Raw genomic sequence first — 19,851 nt, forward strand, 5'->3', positions numbered from 1 at the left:
TATTCCCCATTCCTTCCAAAGAGCAAACACACATCCCTAATTCTCTCATGTGGTTATAGGGGTAAAAGTACAGATGTTGGGGGTTTTTTTGTTTGTTTTGTCTTGTTTTTTTAGAAGGGCCTTAGTCATTGAGTTTCCAGGCTAATAAAAATGTCAAGAGAAATGTCATAATTTTGCGAGCATCACATGGCAAAAACTGTGTTCTAAATGCACAGGTGGGACCACTTGGCTGACACACGCCTCCTTAATATTCTCTAATGCAGACCATGTGCTGTCTTCATATACAATAGTTAATAAACAGAGCTCATTACGAATTCAATAATTACTTGTACTTTTTCAGGGAAAAAGGTATGTAGGTAGACAATCTCCAAGTTGATCTGTTTTACTTTGCACATAAAATCCCAACAATTAATCTATAACATGAGTAATGAAAACTTTTTCATAAGTAGGGGTCTATAGTTGCAAAAAATCAAAAATCAAAATCCACTCAACATAGCTTAAGGAAAGGGGGAGGAAAAAATCAGTATTGACATATCAACATAGAACTTAACTGCAGAGCTAAGGTGTTAGGCAGCTGCCCTGTCTCTGTAGAGTCCCAAACAGTTCAGATGCTGAGTATTATTTAAGTGTTACAATGTGGAATCTGGGTGTCTACTTTCAGGCATTATGATTTACTAACTTTTTGAACTTGGGTGAGTCACTTAGTATCTCAGAGCCTTAGCTCTCATTTCTGTAAGGTAGGAGTAATGGTACCTATCTTATGTATGTGGATTAAGCAAGATAACGCATGTAAAGTGTTTAGAATACTGCCTGAGACAATGGGCACTCAGTAAATGCGAGTCATTGTAAAAACATCATTATAAGTGTTTGTTTTGAGCATCTGCTCCACTCTTCCCTTAGCCCGGCAGCTGCATCCATTTGCATATGTCAATATACCCACCAGCTCAGAGTTAGCAATATCGTACAACTTCAGTGAGCACCACTTCCGATCTGCTCAGCCCACGTCATGTGATGGATACACGGCTATCTTCACTGGAGCTGTGGACAAGGATAGAGTCCTGAGAATCTGTCCACAGGGAGCCAAAGACCTGCCTTTCTGGTATGAATGTTGCCAATTCACAATTTAATAAAAATGTAAAGAACACAATTCACAGACACTTTGCCTCTCGGGCTAATACTAACATACACTTACTAACAAATGAGGCTGGCTAAGAAAAATACGAGCTGCCTGCAGATGGTAAGTTTACTGTATGCCCGCAAACCTTTTCATTGAAGCTGGACAATCACTTTTTCATAGATTCAGTAGGATTAACACTGAGTGAAATACTGGGGGAAACAACACGTAAGTTCCTTTCAGTGCATGGCTACATCTATACAGACATACTGTGTAAAATCCATGATACTCAGCCTGCAAATCTGGAAATTAAATGTTCCTTCATTTGAATCCTACAAATCTGAAAAAGAAAAGGGTACACCTTGTCAATCAGATTTGGCAAAGGTTAAATGTCTATTTCAACAGGAAGTATTTGATAAAATCTTCACATTAGATTGAGAAGTCACTCAAAGAAGTTTCAGTGCTCACTTTAGGGCAGATAGGAAAGGAAATGGATCCACTGAATAGTTCTTTATAATCGGGTGTTATAAATAGGAAAATATAAGGAAAGAAAAACCAGAAAAATATATCAGCATAAAATTCTACATAGAAAGCATAGCCAACGTCCCAGTAAAACACCATTTCTACTACTGACATACCGTTTATATACTAAAATTTCACTGTAGGTAGGTGTTTCCCACAAAATCAAGAAAAAAGTGAGTTGTGAGCAAGGAGAAGGGGGTGTCAGTGTCAGCACTCAAAAGTCACAAGTATTTCTCTTAGGAAGCACTTGACCTTAATACCCGTGTATATGTTATTACCAAAACCAGTTAGGAAGGGAACATAACACACAGTAAGAGTGTGTACTGAACAATAAGACTGCTAACAGCGATGCATTTTGGAATTGGACGAGAGCATTCTACTTAAAGAAAATTAGCTTTGCATAATCTTCATGTTCATTTCCTTGTATGTGTAAGAAGTATAAAAGGAAAAGTCCACTGTGCTGTTTTAGTAGACTTGTCAACGTTAGTCAAAATTTAGGAAACTTGTTCTTGTGCTTCTTGAATGTAGGTGACTTTCAATCATCTTTTAGCCCCATTATTGAGTACAACACTATTTTTAATTTCATTGGTCTCAGTCATGCTAGAAAGAATGGAGTGAGATTATGTGGAAACATAATTAGCAAAAAAAAAACAAAACTAAGCATCTATATTTTAGATGCCAAATTTAGATTGGTTAGCCAGGTAGTTTAGTAAGTGTTTGAGCATGAGGTATATAGACTAAAGCTTTAGAATATGGTGAGAAAAAGTGACTTAGAGATGCTGAGTTGTGCGTTTAAGAAAATCTTTGAAGTCATGAAGTCTGATTATCAGAGAAGCATATAAATAATATTAATAATTAACAAAATAACCATAGTAACTTCACAAGGGAAGTGTTCATGTAGTCCCTAGTAATGAAGTTAGATTTAAATAGTTTTGAATCTTTCAAGCCAGCTCCCAGGTCTCAACAATTACTGCCTCACTTTAATAATTCCATTGATCATTTTCCTTCCTGTTACTGTTAGATCAATATTAAAATGTTATTAGCCCATATGATTTCAATGTTGGCCATTTTATTACGAAAATGGAGACAGTGGCTACCTACTTTGAATACCTGAGGTCACATGTTTACAACTCTGAAAATGTAATGCAAATTTAGTTACTCTTCAGGCACATTCAAGGTTTTATAAATAATACTTTCAAAACTCTATTTTGTCTTAAACAAAGGTCTTTCCTCAAGGCTATGTTTCTTAAATGGTGTTTCATAAAATTCCAGTGCTTTAAAATTATTTTCAAAAATGGCATCTGTAATCAAATAAGTTTGGACATTTTTGAACTGAGGCATCACCTGAATAACTATAGATTGGAAGCTAGTGCCTGTCCAAAGCCAAGGAGAATATTGTAAGTATATTAATAATGATGAATGAGAAGTGTACATGTATTTAATAAGAAACCATTTTGCCTTTATAAATCTAATGAATGTGCACTAGTTTAAATAATATATTCACATGACTAAAGACTTGAAGGATAGAGAAATTATATATGCAGATTAATTTTTTTGATTTCATACTTTATGGAGAAATGGAGCTAAAAATAATGGTAGAAAAAGAAGTGATTTTGTCCATATACTATATATTAACTCAAATTATCATAGATTAGAAAAAATATAAATTAATTATTCCAGCCATCTCTCCAAAGAATGTATTTATTCCACAATATATAACAACTAAAATCTATAAAATCTCACTCATTTCAGTAAATTATCAGACAGCATATGTCTTTTAAGTGGGTAATGATGATGGAAAATATGTTATTAAGTGTAACAGTGGAAATGAGATCTAGATACCTTTTAAATAACAAATGTTAGGGGAACTGTGGGAATACATTATATGTATTTTAGCTTTCCTCATAATATGGACTTATCCTATCAATGCTGAAATTCCTTTCATTTCCTTGGACAATACTTTTCTCCAGAATGAAACTAACTCAGTTTCCCTACCTCATTCTATTTAACATACTTTATTTTTTGCCCTTACAAACAGCTTACTTGAAACAATTGAATAACTAAGGAATAGAATCAAGCAGTCTCAAGAGGATGGTAGGGTTACTTTCACAAAATAAAATGGAAATAACATGACTTAAATGGAGTATTTTATTTTTATTTGTAAAAAAATCTAACAATATTTTTCACTAACTCAAATAACTATCAAAATTTAAAATAAATTCAGGAAAAGCTAAGAGCTTACTTAGAGAGGATACATGCAAATTTAGACACTCAGTGGTCTACCAGAATATCTGAATTGCATGACAAATGATTTTTGTTGTCTAACTTTTTTCTTTTGTTCAAAGTAAACAATAAAATGCTTTGTCAGGAGCAAAACAGAGAATTCCCATAAAACGATGTTATTTAGGTACTATTGGGTGCTTCCTACCTTCAGTAAATACATTAGTAAGTGCTTCCAATTCTTGTTATATGACAAGCAACATGCTGTACAATGAAATCCCTACTCCATGTATTTATATCTAAAAGTCACAGGCCCAGGGTGGTAAAGCTACAAGCCAGTCACTTTAGACCTCACGCTGTTGCTTGTCCTTTATGCTTTTCTTTGTCAGCCTGGCTTTTGGCAACTGTTAGGTTCCCATGACTTTTATTTGCAGTTTCCCCTTCCAGTAGAACCGGAGGGCATTTCAGGGAACAGTCACTAGATTCTGGCCAGAGTCAATGCCAAGATTCAACAGAGTCGAGTGATGGAGCAAGAACCAGGCCAGGGTCCAAGATAAGGCAACAGGCAGGCTCCTACAAGCTCTCATCTTTTTTAGACTCTCTGGAACTTCAGAGTCACAGAAGTCCACATCTTACAAGCAAGATGAAGTCGAGAAAACACAAGTGTCAGCTACCCAGGAGTCTCCATGTTGATTAGGGCACTGTTTCAGCAACAAGCCAAGGGTGGATTTCTGCCGCAGTAGCAACACCATCCATGACACTCTAAGCACAGGAGTCGACAGCAAAGATAAGAATGCCTGGCAACGCCGATCTTATCAGTGTTTGTACAACTGTGTGAACCAGAGCGTGTACTTGTTTCACAGAGGCAACAAACTCAGCATCTGAACGTTTCCAAATCTTGGCACATACTTCTCTCCACGTACCTGTTTTCAACCTTATCAGGAAGTTCCTCTTACACAAGATTGTAAAGAAAAAAAAAAAAGGTAAAAGTCAATGTCAAGTGAAGGTAGAGAAAGTTTTTATTAGTAACCATAGGCATATTTGAAAGAAAAATTGTGCTGGAAAATTGAGAAATTGTGTGGTTGTTTTTATTTTCAGATTTCTAGGAATTGGAGAGACTTTTCAGGAATGTAAGAAGAGGATGGCTGTATAGGACAAAAAAGGTATGATTTAAAAACAATACGTTTAATTCTCTAATGAAATAAAGTTAAAGAATCATGGCATCTCAACCACCTCGTGTTATTCCGATGCCTTTTAATAGCATAAAAAGCACATCAGAACCATTCCTTTGAAATCATTAACGATTTGATTACAAAAGATGGTCCTTTTCAAGAGCCAAAATATCCATGTAAAATTTTTCCTCACCCTGATAGTCCATCTAGCAACATCATGTTTGTTTAATTCAGGAAAATTAATCACCTTCAATACGATTATTGGTCATAATCCTAATATCTTTTCAACTTGGACCTCTAGTTCCACTTTTGTGAAGGCAGCCTAATGATACAGGAAGACCTGATTTGCACAACTTTGTTTGAATCATTAGCCTTAGACTCTCGTTTTTGGTATGTTACAACTTATATACGATACATTGTCTTAAAAAGAGATGGTCTGTGCTCTTAATCTGTCCACAAAAGTATTCAGTTCACAATGGAGCATTTAGTAAAGGTTAAAGAGGGCCAAATATATGATGAGGGAAGGAGACCGACTTCAGGTAGTAAATACAGAAATGTATTACAGAATTGTACACTTGAATCTATATGATTTTATTAACCAATATCACCCCAATCAATATAATAAAAAAATTTCATTTGGCTGGGGTGAGGTGGAGGGGTGGGGAGAAAGTGCAGACAACTGTAACTGAACAACAATTAAAAATTAATTAATTAATTAATTAAATTTTAAAATTTTTAAAAAATTTTTACATGGAGCATTTCTTCTTTTCCCCATCAACAATTTCCTATAAAACACAATTCATTAGCTAGTAATAAAAATTGATTACATTCCCACACCTCAATGTTTGGATACCTTATTGCAGTCGAGTATGATGATATTTCAAATGCAGTACATAAATTATATTTTATTGTCAACTATAAAGAAAAGTCCCACTGTATTTTAAGAGTATTAGATATTATAAAGCTTTCATAAATAAAACATAATGTTCAACTCAACTGCCTCACATTTTGAAACATGTAGTATCTCAATCCCATATTTTGAAGTTATGTATTACTATGAGAAAAACCGATTTTTAAACATGCATAGTGGAATTTCATTATGGCACCAACTTCAAAGTACCTATCATTAGGTTATGGTTAAGAGCTAAATTGCTTATAATGAGGGCCTTCCCGAGTCCCTTTGAAATGGAATTTAAGATGGACTTTTACATTGAATTTCAAATCATAATGCAGTCTATTCTTTTAATGAAGCAATTATTAATAAGATTTTACGTGTAGATACCTTTCTTATTAAGGTATAAATGGAGCTGAATGTACTTGCTTAATGTAGTATTATCAAGAATTCAAAAGCAGAATACAACAATATTTAAATCCCAAATATTTAGACATAGCCCTAATTTTCTAGTGTTAACTATGTCTATTTGATTTCTTGGCCTTACATCAGTCCTAACATATACAGTTCATAAAGTTAACACTTCTGAAAGGGGGATTATGTATGTGTACTGAGGTCAGAATGTTTGCCGCCCCCAAAGTCATTGTTAAAATCCTAATGCCCAAAATGATGGTATTGGGAGGTGGGGTCTTTGGGAGATGCTTAGGCCATGAGGGTGAAGCCTTCATGAAAGAGATTAGTGCCCTTATAAAAAAAGACCTTGCAGAGTTCCCTAATCCCTCCTGCCAAGTAGAAATACAATGAGAAGTCTGCAACCCAGAAGAAAGCCTTCATCCAACCAGGCTGGCACCCTGGTCTCAGACTTCCAGACTCCAGGAGGATGGGAAACAAATTTCTGTTGCTATAGCTACCCAGTCTGTGATATTTTGTTATAGCAGCATGAACAAACTAAAACAATGTGGTAAAGGAGCTAAATAAATTTTTGCCACCATTTTAAAAAATTCTTTTAATTTTGTCTCTTGTTTTTTAAAGGAAACTTTCCAAGAATGATTTTGATATTTACAAACATGATTCATTTCATTAACACACTAAAAAAGAATAGAATGTTAAGAATTTCTCTTTTATCTTTCCCATAATTTCCTGTTTCCCTAAAATGTGTGTGCGAAGAGGGAGAATTCAACTCTATCTGGAATGACTACACAAAGTGGAGGGAAAATGTAGATTTGGGAAACAGAGCTTTGTTATTTAACCCCTCTGAGACATCAGGGGCTTCACTGCCATCCTAAATTCGTCATAGGGCTGTTGGGGTCGTCAGATAATGACTTTCAGGAGGTGACGCGTGCAGAGTGCCCCCAGCCATATCTCTGGCACACAGTTACCATTGAGTATGTCACTTGTCTTCTCGTTCCCCTTTCCCAACTCCAAACACCTGAGTGTGTAAATCCCTTTGAAAATCTGTAGGACACCAAAATACTACTAAAAAACTACATTGTCAAATTTAGATTTTATAGACCTCAACTCAATATCTGAATGTATAGCTGAGGAGGCATTAAGCATTATTGCTTTGAGACAAACGCTAGTAAAATAAGAGTCCCAATAAAATGTGAAATAATTTTAAATGGCTTATAGACTGAAAGAGTTGGATGGGATATTCACTCTTAAATGAAAGTTAAAAACCAAATATGCATAATAATTTTGATCAGAAATACTAGAATATCCCAATGAACAGTATTTTGAGGTTTCTAAGCACATAAAATTATTTTTTACATTGATGCTAGGTTTATAGAAGTGTCTTTTCCCTTTTTTGGAAATATTTGAAAGCAAATGTAGATAATGTGCCCAGGTATCTTACTGAGATAGAATAACAAACCTGTTATAGATCAAAATAAACTTGACTTCAATGTCTCTGGTTATATTTTGTCTCTGGTTATACATTGAAGTTAAGAACAATCTAACAATAGCCAGGGGGGAGTGGGGAGGGGACAGTGAGGAGAGGGGTTTACAGGAGCTACTATGAAGGACACATGGACAAAATCAAGGGGGAGGGTCGAGGTGGGGGAGGGAGGCGGGTTCGGCTGGGGTGGGGTGGAGGGATGGGGAGAAAAGGCATACAACTGTAATTGAATAACAATTAAAAATTTAAAAAATAAAATAAATAAAATAAACTTAAAAAAATAAAAATTTGCATGTCTCCGCACTGCAGTATTTTTTTCTTAAATGAATGCACATATTGCTTAGAAATTAATGATAAAAAAGGAAATACTATTTAGATGAGCTTTGGACCTGGAAATCATCAGGTAGCAGGCCAAGACCATTACTGTGTGTAATTAACATTCTCCCTGTGGCAGGAGTGGCCAGGTTACTCTCCACAGAGATGCTAATGTGGCCTGTGGGGAGGGACTTAAATTTTCTCAAGCTCCCTGAGGCTTCTTCTGAAGCATCCACCTTTTTTTTTCCCTATCAGTTAGTGATATGCAAATATTTCTGCAGTATCTGCTGCTTAAGTTCAGAAAAAGAAACTGGTATTAACTTGCACTGATTCTTGGTTTTTCTTCTGAAAGAGGCCATCCTTTTAGGAAAATGCATTCAAGCATTTTACTACCACATTGAAGAAACTCTGCAACAAGAAACTAGGACCTATACAAATATTAAAAAAGGAGGGGGACGTGGACAATACAAACAACTGAATGTTTACAAGCAAGGAAAACAAAGAAGAGTTGTATGGCTCAGTGGACTGAGCGCCCACCTGGAAACCATAGGGATGCTGGTTTGATTCCCAGTCTAGGGCACATGCCTGGGTTGCAGGCCAGGTCCCACGTAGGGGGCGCTTGAGAGGCAACTACACATTGATATCTCTCTCCCTTTCTTTCTCCCTCTCTTTCTCCCTCCCTTCCCCTCAAAGAGTAAATAAACAAAATCTTTAAAAAGAAAGAAGGGAGAATTGTGGATAGAATGTGACAGAAACAGAAAGGAGGCAGAGAGGAAAGATACACTGCTGGTCAAATAAAATGTCAGTGTTTATAATAAAAATTTGCAAAAGCATTTATAGTGAAAAGCAGACTCAACTTTCATAAAAATATGGCACAGCGTTTTTAATAGAAAAGAACTGAGTTACATTAGAACCAATTGGAAGTAGTTTTTTCTTTTTGGATTTTGAGAGTATGTTTATTAAAGCTGGGACAGTGAAACAAGGAAAGGATTTAGGACAGAAGAAGCCCCAGAGGAGCCTAGGTGGGGCTGCTCTGGCTCTCTAGAAATGTTACAGGAAATAAGTGGACCAAGGTGGGGCTGCTGTCAGCTCACTGAAGAGTCAGAGAAAAGAGGACTCGGAAGCAGGTTCAGGGGGTTAGCACAAGATAAGCTGCCGCTGCCCATTGCTCCCCGGTTGCAAGTCTCACGGGGTCCCTTAGAGTTTAGGAGATGCACACCTGTGGGGGAAGAAAGGTGGAGGGTGTGCTCCCAGAAGGGAGAGTGCAAATTCATTTTTTGATTAAATTTCTGGAAGTCCATTCCTGTCTATATTTTAGCTTTAAAAGTTTCTCTTTTTAAAAGAGTCGATGTCTTGGTCATACTGAATAAAAAGAATCTATGTACTAGCAGTCTGAAGTCAATTCTTTTTCTATCTGATCTTGGTATTCTCTTCTATAAAAAATATCTATCTCATTGGACTATTTTAAGTTTTCAATGAGAAAAAGCATAAAAGTTCTTGGCACAGTGCTGTCGCTTAGTCGTGTGCTCAATATCTAGTATTTATTTTATTGTAAATAGTTATTAGCAAAAATTATTAGTGTGTGTCCAGCATGCATGCATTTTATGAAGGTACTAACAACATGGGAGACAAAAATATGTATTCTCTGTCCTCAACAGAAAATACCTAATCATTTTTACCAAATTAATAAATAGTTTAAATCAGTTATTTCTACGTGGACTTTAGTATCACAGATTATAGAGTAAAACAAAAATCTTATTAAGCAGTTCACCAATTGATTCAAATGCCTCAAGTTGAGGACTCACTGTTCTAGATAAACACTTACCAAAATACACTCATAAGCAAATGGTTATAATATTATATGAATCATGCGTGGTGATATGATTATCATACTCAAGCAGACTTTCATATTTGTCCCTGTGTTTGCTCTTGCTTCTGAGTTTTGTGGGACTTACAATGGCCATCTCTTCATCTCACTTTAAATATTACCTGTGCTTCAGCTCCAAAATATTTCCACTTCTTTCATTAAATTCTTCTTTGATTCCTCTATCATATAGTAAAACCTCCCTCTTCTAAGATCTTAGAGCAGAAATCATCAAATATCATTCCCCAAAATGCCAGAGAGTAAGTATTTCAGGCTTTGCAGGCTTAGTCATAGCTACTCAACTCTGCCCTGCAGCTAGAAAGCAGCCACAGAATATATTGGTAACTGTATTCCAGGAAAACTTTATATGTTAAAACAGACTGCAGACTGAGTATGGCCCAGAGACTATATTTTGTCAACATCTATTGTAGAAGATCATTGGTCTCTACTATTTATTTTGACAAAATCCTATTCTGGACTGATCTTTAAATAGTACATGCAAAAAGTATATCTCTGAAGGTACCTCCTCTTCAGGAGGTCAGGAAAGATGACTTATACATATTTTTTCAGGTCTCTATGCAGAGTATTTCATATAACAATACTTAATTATTTACTGATTTAAATTGATTTAAGATATGAGAGTAAGACCTAGTTGCCTTTAGCATCTTACCTGTATCAAAACATCTATGGAAACAGTGCCTCAGGGTTCTCTAGGGGACAGCCTCATCTTCCTGAGTCCTTATTGTAATGAACATAACATATCTTGTATGGCAATAACAAGGATTAGAAATACTATATATAAAAGAGTAAGCACACAAGAAGCATGTAAATGGCATCAATAATTATGCTGGCACACATTTTGGTCTTAGTATGAACAAACATCTCTAAGTCATGATAATAGAATGATTGTTGTCTTTTTCATTGTGGTAGCTTTTAAATGTGCTTCTGTGCACTTCTATAAGTGGAAAGTAAGGAATGTCCATCTTCAAATTCCCTTGGGATGCAGTCCCAATTAATATTACTAACTTTGTGGCTAAATAAAAAATTCAGCACAGCCCTGGCTGGTATAGTTCAGTGGATTGAGCATTGCCCCACAAACCGAAAGGTCACTGGTTCGATTCCCAGTCAAAGCACATGCTTGGGTTGCGAGCCAGGTCTCCAACTGGGGGTATGCAAGAGGCAACCAGTCAATGTTTCTCTCATACATTGATATTTCTCTACCTCTCTTTCTCCTCCCTCCCCCCTCTCTCAAAATAAATGATAAAATCTTTTCTAAAAATTCAGTACTTAAATGTTTTTGCAGCATTAATATCAGTGCTTGAATGTGCCTAAAACTAGAGTTTTGTCCATGTTCAGTAGAGACACAGGATTGTAAAGTCAATGAGTTCCTGCTGTTGTTGTTTTGTAAATCTCTTAATTGGTTCAGGCTGTGAACAGCAATATTATAACAAACACTTCTGCACAGAAGAGAATTCCTTAAGAACAAAAATACTCTGTCAAAAACACAGGTAGTGAAAATAAGCAAAATAATTATGATTACCATTTATCGGTACTAACATTATTTATTTGCTCTCCAACAACAGCCCCATGATATAGGTTTTATTGTTTACACTTTTAAAAATGAAGACATTGGGACCTGCATAGTTTACATATTTTGATTTGGGTTGAACAATTAATACATTAATAAGTCAAAATTCCTAAGAGTTCTATCTATCTCGGCGCCTCTGGTCCAACATGTGCCACTGAGATGGAGAAGAAAGGAAAAGAGGGAACAAATGGGACAAGCTACAGGGAGAAGATGACATTGGACATCTACAGAAAGCTGACTCAAGAACAAAGATTGCTTAACCTTGCTTGGAGAATATGTTCAATTATTTGTGACTGAAAACTAATAGGAACTTGCCCGTGTTATTCCTAGCCATCTCTCTAACACCTAACGTGGTGCCTGGACACTAATTTGAAAGAACACATGCACCCCTATGTTCACCGCAGCATTATGTATGGTAGCCAAGATGTAGAAGAAACCCATGTGTCCATCCATAAATGATAAAAAGTCGTGCTACATATATACAATGGAACATTACTCAGCCATAAAAAAGAATGAAATCTTACCATTTGTGACAGCATGGATGAACCTAGAGGGTATTATGCTAAGTGAAATAAGTCAGGCAAAGAAAGGCAAATACCACATGATTTCACTAATATGTGGAATCTAAACAGCAAAATAGATGAACGAATAAAATTGAAATAGACTCACAGGTACAGAAAACAGACTGATGGTTGCCAGAAGTGAGGAGAATTGTGGGGCTGGGTGAAAAAAGTAAAATGATTAAGTATAAACTTATAGTCACAGGGATGTGAAGTATAGCATAGGAGCTACAGTCAGAAATATTGTAATATTGGGTGGGTACTAGAAATACTGGGGTAACACTTTGTAAAGTATGATTGTCTAACTGCTATGCTAGTAACCTAAAACTAATATAAAATAATATTGAATGTAAACTGTAATTGAAAAAATAAAATAAAATGAAATAAAATAAAATAAATAAAATAAAATGATGTCTGGAGCACAGCAGGTGAATACACAGTTGTTAAAGAAGAACTGTGTTCTCTGGCTTGCAATATGTCAGAGACTTCATTTAAAATCCCACTTCACTGCAGATAGGACATATATAGATCCATGAGAATTCACCAGGCCCTGCTCTGCTCATGCACCCACACCCAAGCCTGGAGCTTCCACAGGAGCCCCACCACCATGCACACTCTACCCATACCACCTCGCAACCAGCGCTGGAGGGATCATATTCTGGACTTTCCATTCAGTCCCTACTGGTTCTTCAGCCTCTCTAAGTTCATAAGCAGTCACAAGAGGTCATTATTTCCTCTAAGCTTCCTAGTTTGGTTCCAGATGCATCTTCTAAATAATAAGGAAGTCTTATCGTTCTGCTGACTCTATGCTTTAACAGACTGTAACTCATTATAGCTGATTAGCCTTTTTTTAAATATTTCTCAAAGTTCCTTCCTCTTGAATCTCTTAAAATCCACTGCATCACTGAATATTTTAAAATTCTAACATTGAAAATGTGTGCTGTGGTTACTAGGTTCAAATCCAGATCCTTCCACTGATGCATAACCTTGGGCAAGAGACTTAAACCTCTGGGCCCTAATCTCCTCATCTGTAAAATGAGGGTCATAAGGCTTAAAGATTAATTGAAACATGTAAAATAAACACACAAAAGGATGTTTCACATATTAAAGTGTTCAATAAAGGCAAGCTATTTTTACTCAAAGGTTATCTCTATAGCTAAACCTAATAGCTTCTTCTTTGTTCCACTATTTCTAAATTCATTTATTTTATATATACATGTACACACGGCATGTTTATTGTTTTAGTGATATGGCATTCATCTATAAAGTGGGATAATTTTACTGAGTGGCAGATTTCTAATTGTTACCAAAATTGAGTTTTCTTTCTTTCCTTCCCTCTCTCCTTCCCTCCCTCCCTCCCTTCCTTCTAGTGATTTATTCATTTATTCGCTCATTACACTGAGGGTCACAGAGAGAAAATGTTCAGCCCTGAGATAACAGTAGGTTCTTCCACAAGTGGGTCCCCCTACATGCCTTGATGGCTAGTTGAGTTATGAACAAGAGTTCTAACATTTTTACTCATAAACACTCGTGTTCATCCTGAACTATTCTGTGCATTTCTCAACTTTCCTAAACTTGAATGCCTCTAAAAACATAGCCACATTAAAAAACAAAAAGCTTGCCCAGGTCATGTAAAGAACGGGGAGAAAAACAGAATATGTTAGGTTCATAGAGGAGACACAGACACGTGGGCTGTCACCACATGTGTACCGGTGTCCATAAACCCAAAAGGGGGGTTGTGTGGTCCCCGGAAGCTGCGTAAGGACCCTAGGTAGAAGAAGTAAGAGTTGAGTGACAATTGTAACTGGCTTAAAAAGAACAGGCTACCTCCATGTTCACGCTTAAAGTAAACAATAGATGATTGGTTATTGAGGATGCTGAAGAAACAACACATAAAAGTGGAAAGAGATGTCCTCCAAGTTCCTCGAAACTCCATAATCCATCAACATGAATACATTAATATTGCTGACATCCAAAAATGTGTAGTATATGAAGAAACTGAAGACTTATACAAATGCAACTACAATATTTAAAACAAATAAGACTGATTACAAATGCAATGTTCTGAAATTTTAGAAAAGCTTCTTTATCCTCTCCAGGGGTTTCAGAGAAAACTTGAAGGTGGTGTTTAAGCTCAGCTTGGAAATGAGATTAAAGTCAGACATGGAAATAGCAAGGTGTTAGACCATTTTAAGATGAAAGAACAGTGTGACCAAAGGTATAGTGGCATGAATGTGAGTGAGGCCAAGGGGGGAGTTCAGTTTGACCTGAGTACAATGGCAGTGGGAGATGAGTCTGAAAAAGCTTTTTTGGAATGACAAGGACTGAAACGTTGGTCCTTAGAGCTATGTAACAGGAGTCACCAGTGTTATTTACATGTAGGTAAGGGAGAAGTACTTCAGTGAGAGTATCTGGTGGCACATACAGAATTAACGTGTACAGTAAGAGACTAGAAGTGAGAAGACCCTCTAAGAGACTACAGCATGACTTCAGAAAATACGTCAAAAGTGCCTGACTCTTGTGGCAGCATCAGAAAAGAGGAAACTTGGGATATGCCAGTGCCAAGTCTTAGCAAGAGACTGTGAGGGAAGTCTCAAAATCATCTAGGCCAGAATGCTATAAGTGAAGACCCATAAAAATAGGGGCAGCAGAAAGAAGGAAGGCACAGAAAGTTCAGAGAGACCACAGCGTGCTGGCGGTGTTACAGTAAAGGGGAGCTGTCCGGCAAGGCATTTGGAAAGGTCAGCCTGGAGATTATGTGAAGGTCAGGGCTGAAGATAATGACTTGGGAGTTATTCCTATTGATGTGAAAGCTAAGGCCGAGAAAGGATGAGATTTGCCAATCAATAGAATATACATAAAAGCAAAATTCAAAACAGATATCGAGCAACACGTACTTTAGGGAGAACGAAATGAAAGGAGAGCCAAACAAGATGCAAAGGAGCAGTTAGAAAAGTAAGAGGAGAACACAGAGGGTGTGGAGGCCAAACAGGAGTCTGAGAAGCAGCAGGTGCTACTATTGCCCCAGGCTGTTGACAGTTTAAAGCAAATGAAAGTTAGTGCCTAGGAGATCCATGATAACCTGATTATTAAATGTTAATACTTACATATACCTTACAAAAAAGACCTCACTGCTTCAAATCAAAGTATTTTCACATGAGGCTATTTTTATTATCCTTTGAAGAAAAAGCAAAACAATTTACTATTGAAGATACTCTGATGTCAAGGATAATTTCTGTAAACATTCTCCATTTGGTCCTATCGGACAATAGTTTTCCACCAGAGCTAGTACTATTCTTCCAAGTGTTAAATGTAAATGTCGGGGCACTTTAGGTAACTACAGTGACTGAGGGGAAGCTACCAGTGTAAGGGGTACAGGGGGCCATTGACACCACAGGTCCTGTAAGGAAAGAGCCGTGCATTCCCCCACAGTGAGATGATGTCTGCCAAAAATACCAACGGTGTCACCTGTTCAGAAACATCGTCACATAATGCCGTTTATCACTAAGGGGACTCTGGTATATTTGAGAAAAATCTACAGAACTTCATATTCTGAAATTTTGAAAAACTGATTTTAAAATAAGGTAAATATCATTAATATAGTCCATCCGGCCGAAGCTTTTGAAGTAAATGCATTTCCTTTACTTTACTGTTATTCCTACTTAATCTAGTTTCAAATGAAATTAATCTTCAAGTAAATTACTTAGTAGGGCAGCTTTTAAAAAATAAATTATAATTATTCCACATATTAGTTCTAATAAGAATCTGAGTAGGGGTATAGATAATTAAGAATACATCTCATTGTATTACTAGGTGAGGAAACAGCCAATGTTTTCAATAAAATGCTTTCTAAAAAGATGCCAACATTTTATACAGATCTTTATTTATCTAAACAATTGCATTCTCTTGCACTTACCACTCATACTAAATATTTTCAATAGAAAATTGCTGCCTTAATGCCTAATATTACAAAAAATGCATCCCCAGTTTAGATGAATGAAGCACACAGACATTTTTTCTGGTAATATTCTACCAAATTATATTTGGTAAAATAACCTCTCATTTACTAATGGCCTAATATGTGTGATAAAGCTTGTTTCTTCCTCTAGACGCTGATTCACAGTCAGCTATTACCTTATGTAAGTGGGAAGAGGACTAGGCGCCAGGGTTCACCACTTACGGGACCGGCTGAGAGAATGAAGCCTTCTCTGAAAGTCTCTCTAGCGGTTAAAAAAAAGCTCTATTGTTTACCAAACCTTTGTGCAGTTGTTTCTTCACATGATTCTTAACAGCTTTGATCCAACCAGTGTTGGGAAAGCCTGTGACAAACCAGGATGACCTCTCAGCCAAAGGGAATCTATTTAAAGGTTTATTATGCAATCTAACACAGTTATATTATCTAATGAAAAACTTGCATGTCAAAAGATTCCCAAAAATCTGTGAACAGGAATAAGCCAGTGATCCTTGTGTCAATCTAACAGACCCAAGGTCTAATATTGAATACCTAACACTAGCTATCATGTGCTGAGTTATTCCTATGCATGTGCTCCACACAGTGCTAATTACATCCCGGGCATTGTCTTGTTTGACCTATAACCCAACACACGGAACTGCTTATGATCTTATTTTTACACATGAAGAAACCCAAACTCAGATTTAGACAGGTTTCTGCAGATGAAGAAACCAAAATGTATAGAGGTTTAGCAACTTGCTCCAGCTAGTAGTTGGCAGAGCCATGGTCAAAACGCAGACAGACCCGGCTTCAGAGCCCTCTGCCCTGTCCTGCCCAGAGACCTTCCTCCCCCAGGGGCTCCCAGGTGGAACATACTTGGTCTCTGCTCTCAAGGACCATTTCACCAAGGAAGAGAGGTAGAATACCTACTTCCCTTCCTTGAATACCCACATAATTGTAATTCCAGCTAATGAATAGTAACTGGCCTAGGAAAGTCCAGATCAATTTAGATGTTCAGGTGAACACAGATTACATCAAAATAAAAGAACTGAGAGATAATTTTTTGTATGTGTGTGTGGGATGGATTATAAGGGAAGAAGGGAGAATAAAAGACATAAAAGAACATAACTATTTTTTTTACCATAGTTAGCTAGATATCAATAAAAGAAAGACAGCAAAGGGAATCAGGCACTGAGCCTGTTTGTTTAACCAGGAAGCTATAGCTTCACACTCCCACCCAGGGAACCACCATTCTGCTCCTGACCCTCCCACCCTCTGCAGATCCCTGGGGGAAGGGATAGGACAAACAAGAGGGAGGTAAAGACGTGCCCAATAGAAGTCAAAACGGTGCAGGGGGAGGTGTTTGATCATAGAGGTCTGTCAGTTTAACCTAGGAAAAAGATTATTGATTTTGCATGGAGCACCCGCATAAATCTTACCACCAGACCTTATCTTCCCTTGTGGGTCCCTGAGAATGCTTTCCCTTGTAACACCACAAGGATCCCACTTCCACCAGCAGCAGTATTATTTCATGCCACTTTATTTATCAGGTACAGTAGAAGACACCTTACGTTTGTTATCTTCTTTGTTGGGAAAAACCATACACATATTACTCCACACTGCAAAAAACTCAGTCTACTAGTCACTCAACTGAAGTTTGAACCCAGAACCCCCGAAGGTATACTCGTCCTTGTGTGTTTGTTTGTTCCACATTGACTACGTCTCTTTTTGATATTTACTGGGTATATGCAACTTATGCTAATTTGTCATCCCAAAGAAAGAATACTTTTCTAACTCACACAAAGTGACTAGATGACTAGATGCACCACAAGGCAAAGGAATCCCAACTATTCTGTCCCCAGGGAAGACCCTTGTGGGACTCCTGACAGATTTAAAGCAGCAGACAGGAAAGCAGACTCACTCTCATTTTCCTTCATCATCCTCCCCTCCACCTCTGTTTCCCTCCCCCTCCTTCCTTTGTTTTTTCTATAGGCAGTTCTGAACTATTATGTGACTAGTACCACACTGGGCCCAGGAACCTGACAAAGTCCTTGTCCTCAATCATCCAAAGCAGAGACTGTGTTACTTAGTGGTTAGAGCAAGACTGCCAGAGTACTTGTCCCAGCTCTGCCACCTAACAGCTGTGCTATTTGAGCAAGTTCCTTAACTCTCTGTGTCTAAATTCCTGTTCTTTGACAGACCAACCTCAAATGGGTGACTAAGAAGATTAAGAAGATAAAAGGAGCTAAAGTATACAGAAAGTAGTAGCACCATGCCTGGAACACCGTGAGCATTACAGAGATGTAATAATCACTCTACTCTTCTTCAGCTTTTTAGAGGAAATGGATTAGGCTGTCCAAAGTCTGGGAAATATTACAGCTCGGTCTCTTCTCTCAAAAAGAAGAAATCAATTTATTGGCAGAGATAATCTTCAGGGAAGAAGTGTCCTCGCCTCATAGCTAGAAGAAAACCCTCCTTATCTATTTTACAAGGTCACTCTCAATGGGCAAAAGAATGTGGCTGAATATGCAGGTTTCTAAATCAGGATCCCCTTCCCAAATTTGCCTATTAGCAGATCTGACAAACATTTCTTAGACTGTTAAATCCCTTTCAAGGTACTTAGAATAAATGTCTGTTCCATTGAGAAGAAAACTGGCTGAAGGCAAATAGGGTGGGAGTAAGAAAAATTGGTTGACTAGATATACATCTTTTTGACAGCAGAATTGTAACCTCATTCATCTTGGTAACCACAGTTTAGTGTGTGGAATGGTTTAGGGAGTTTAAAATAGCTAGTCTCTATTGTAGGTGTTTTCCATATACTTTATTTCTCACTTCATGGTAGGTACCACCAATCCAATTTTATGGATAAGAAAACCTGAGGATGAGATTGTTAAGTAATTACAACCTTACAAAATGCAGTGCTGAGCCTGAAATTTAGGTCTAACTGTAAAGTCAGTTACATTTTTCCATGTGAATGGCTCAAAAAAATGTTCAGTGAATGAATATAGAACTAAAAGCAAATGCAGGAACACTTTTGCACTGTTGGTGGGAATGCAGACTGGTGCAGCCACTGTGGAAAGCAGTACAGAGATACCTCAAAACATTAAAAATGGATCTTCCTTTTGACCCAGCAATCCCACTTCTGGGAATATATCCAAAGAAACACAAAACACTAATTTGAAAGAACATAAGCATCCCTATGTTCATTGCAGCCTTATTTACAATCGCCAAGATATGGAAGCAGCCCTGTCCATCAGTAGATGAATGGATAAAACAACTATGGGACATTTGCACAATGGAATTCTACTCAGCTGTAAAAAAAAAAAAAATAGAAAAAGAAAATTTTACCCTTTGCGACAGCATGAATGGACATAGAGAACATTATGCTAAGTGACATAAGCCAGTCAGAGAAAAACAAATATCATATGGTTTCTCTCATATGTGGAATCTAATGAACAAATTGAACTAACAAGCCCAATAGAGACAGACTCATAGATAGCAAGATGACAGCTATTGGGGAGAGGAGGGTGTGGAGGGATGGAGTAAAAAGGAAAAAGGACTCATGGACATGGACACAGTGTGGCGATTGTACAGAGAGCAGGTATTAAAGGGTTAATTGGTAATGGAGAAGATACAATAAAGATTTTTTAAAAGACTTCCTTTTATTTCAGATCCATGATCCAAAAATATGACTCTGGATAAAGGATATTTCTCTAGGTCTCTTTGTTGTCCTTTCTTTCAGGAGGGCTCAAGGCCAA

At 37.2% G+C, this 19,851-nt stretch overlaps 1 protein-coding gene across 3 annotated transcripts in view; it reads right to left on the reverse strand.

Moving 5' to 3' along the window:
• The window catches only part of SLC16A7 (solute carrier family 16 member 7), a 143,575-nt gene that overhangs the window by 121,732 nt on the left and 1,992 nt on the right, over window positions 1-19,851 (reverse strand). For 2 of the 3 annotated variants that reach the window (XM_045184732.3, XM_024576303.4), the window contains exon 2: window positions 941-1,038. The exons of the other annotated variant lie outside the window; for it this stretch is intronic. The gene's annotated coding sequence lies outside the window, so the exon portion shown is untranslated. The remainder of the gene's footprint in view (window positions 1-940; window positions 1,039-19,851) is intronic. 3 annotated transcript variants of the gene reach the window in all.

The sequence above is a fragment of the Desmodus rotundus genome, chromosome 3 (assembly GCF_022682495.2).
Source record: "Desmodus rotundus isolate HL8 chromosome 3, HLdesRot8A.1, whole genome shotgun sequence".
In the NCBI taxonomy this organism is placed as follows: Eukaryota; Metazoa; Chordata; class Mammalia; order Chiroptera; family Phyllostomidae; genus Desmodus; species Desmodus rotundus.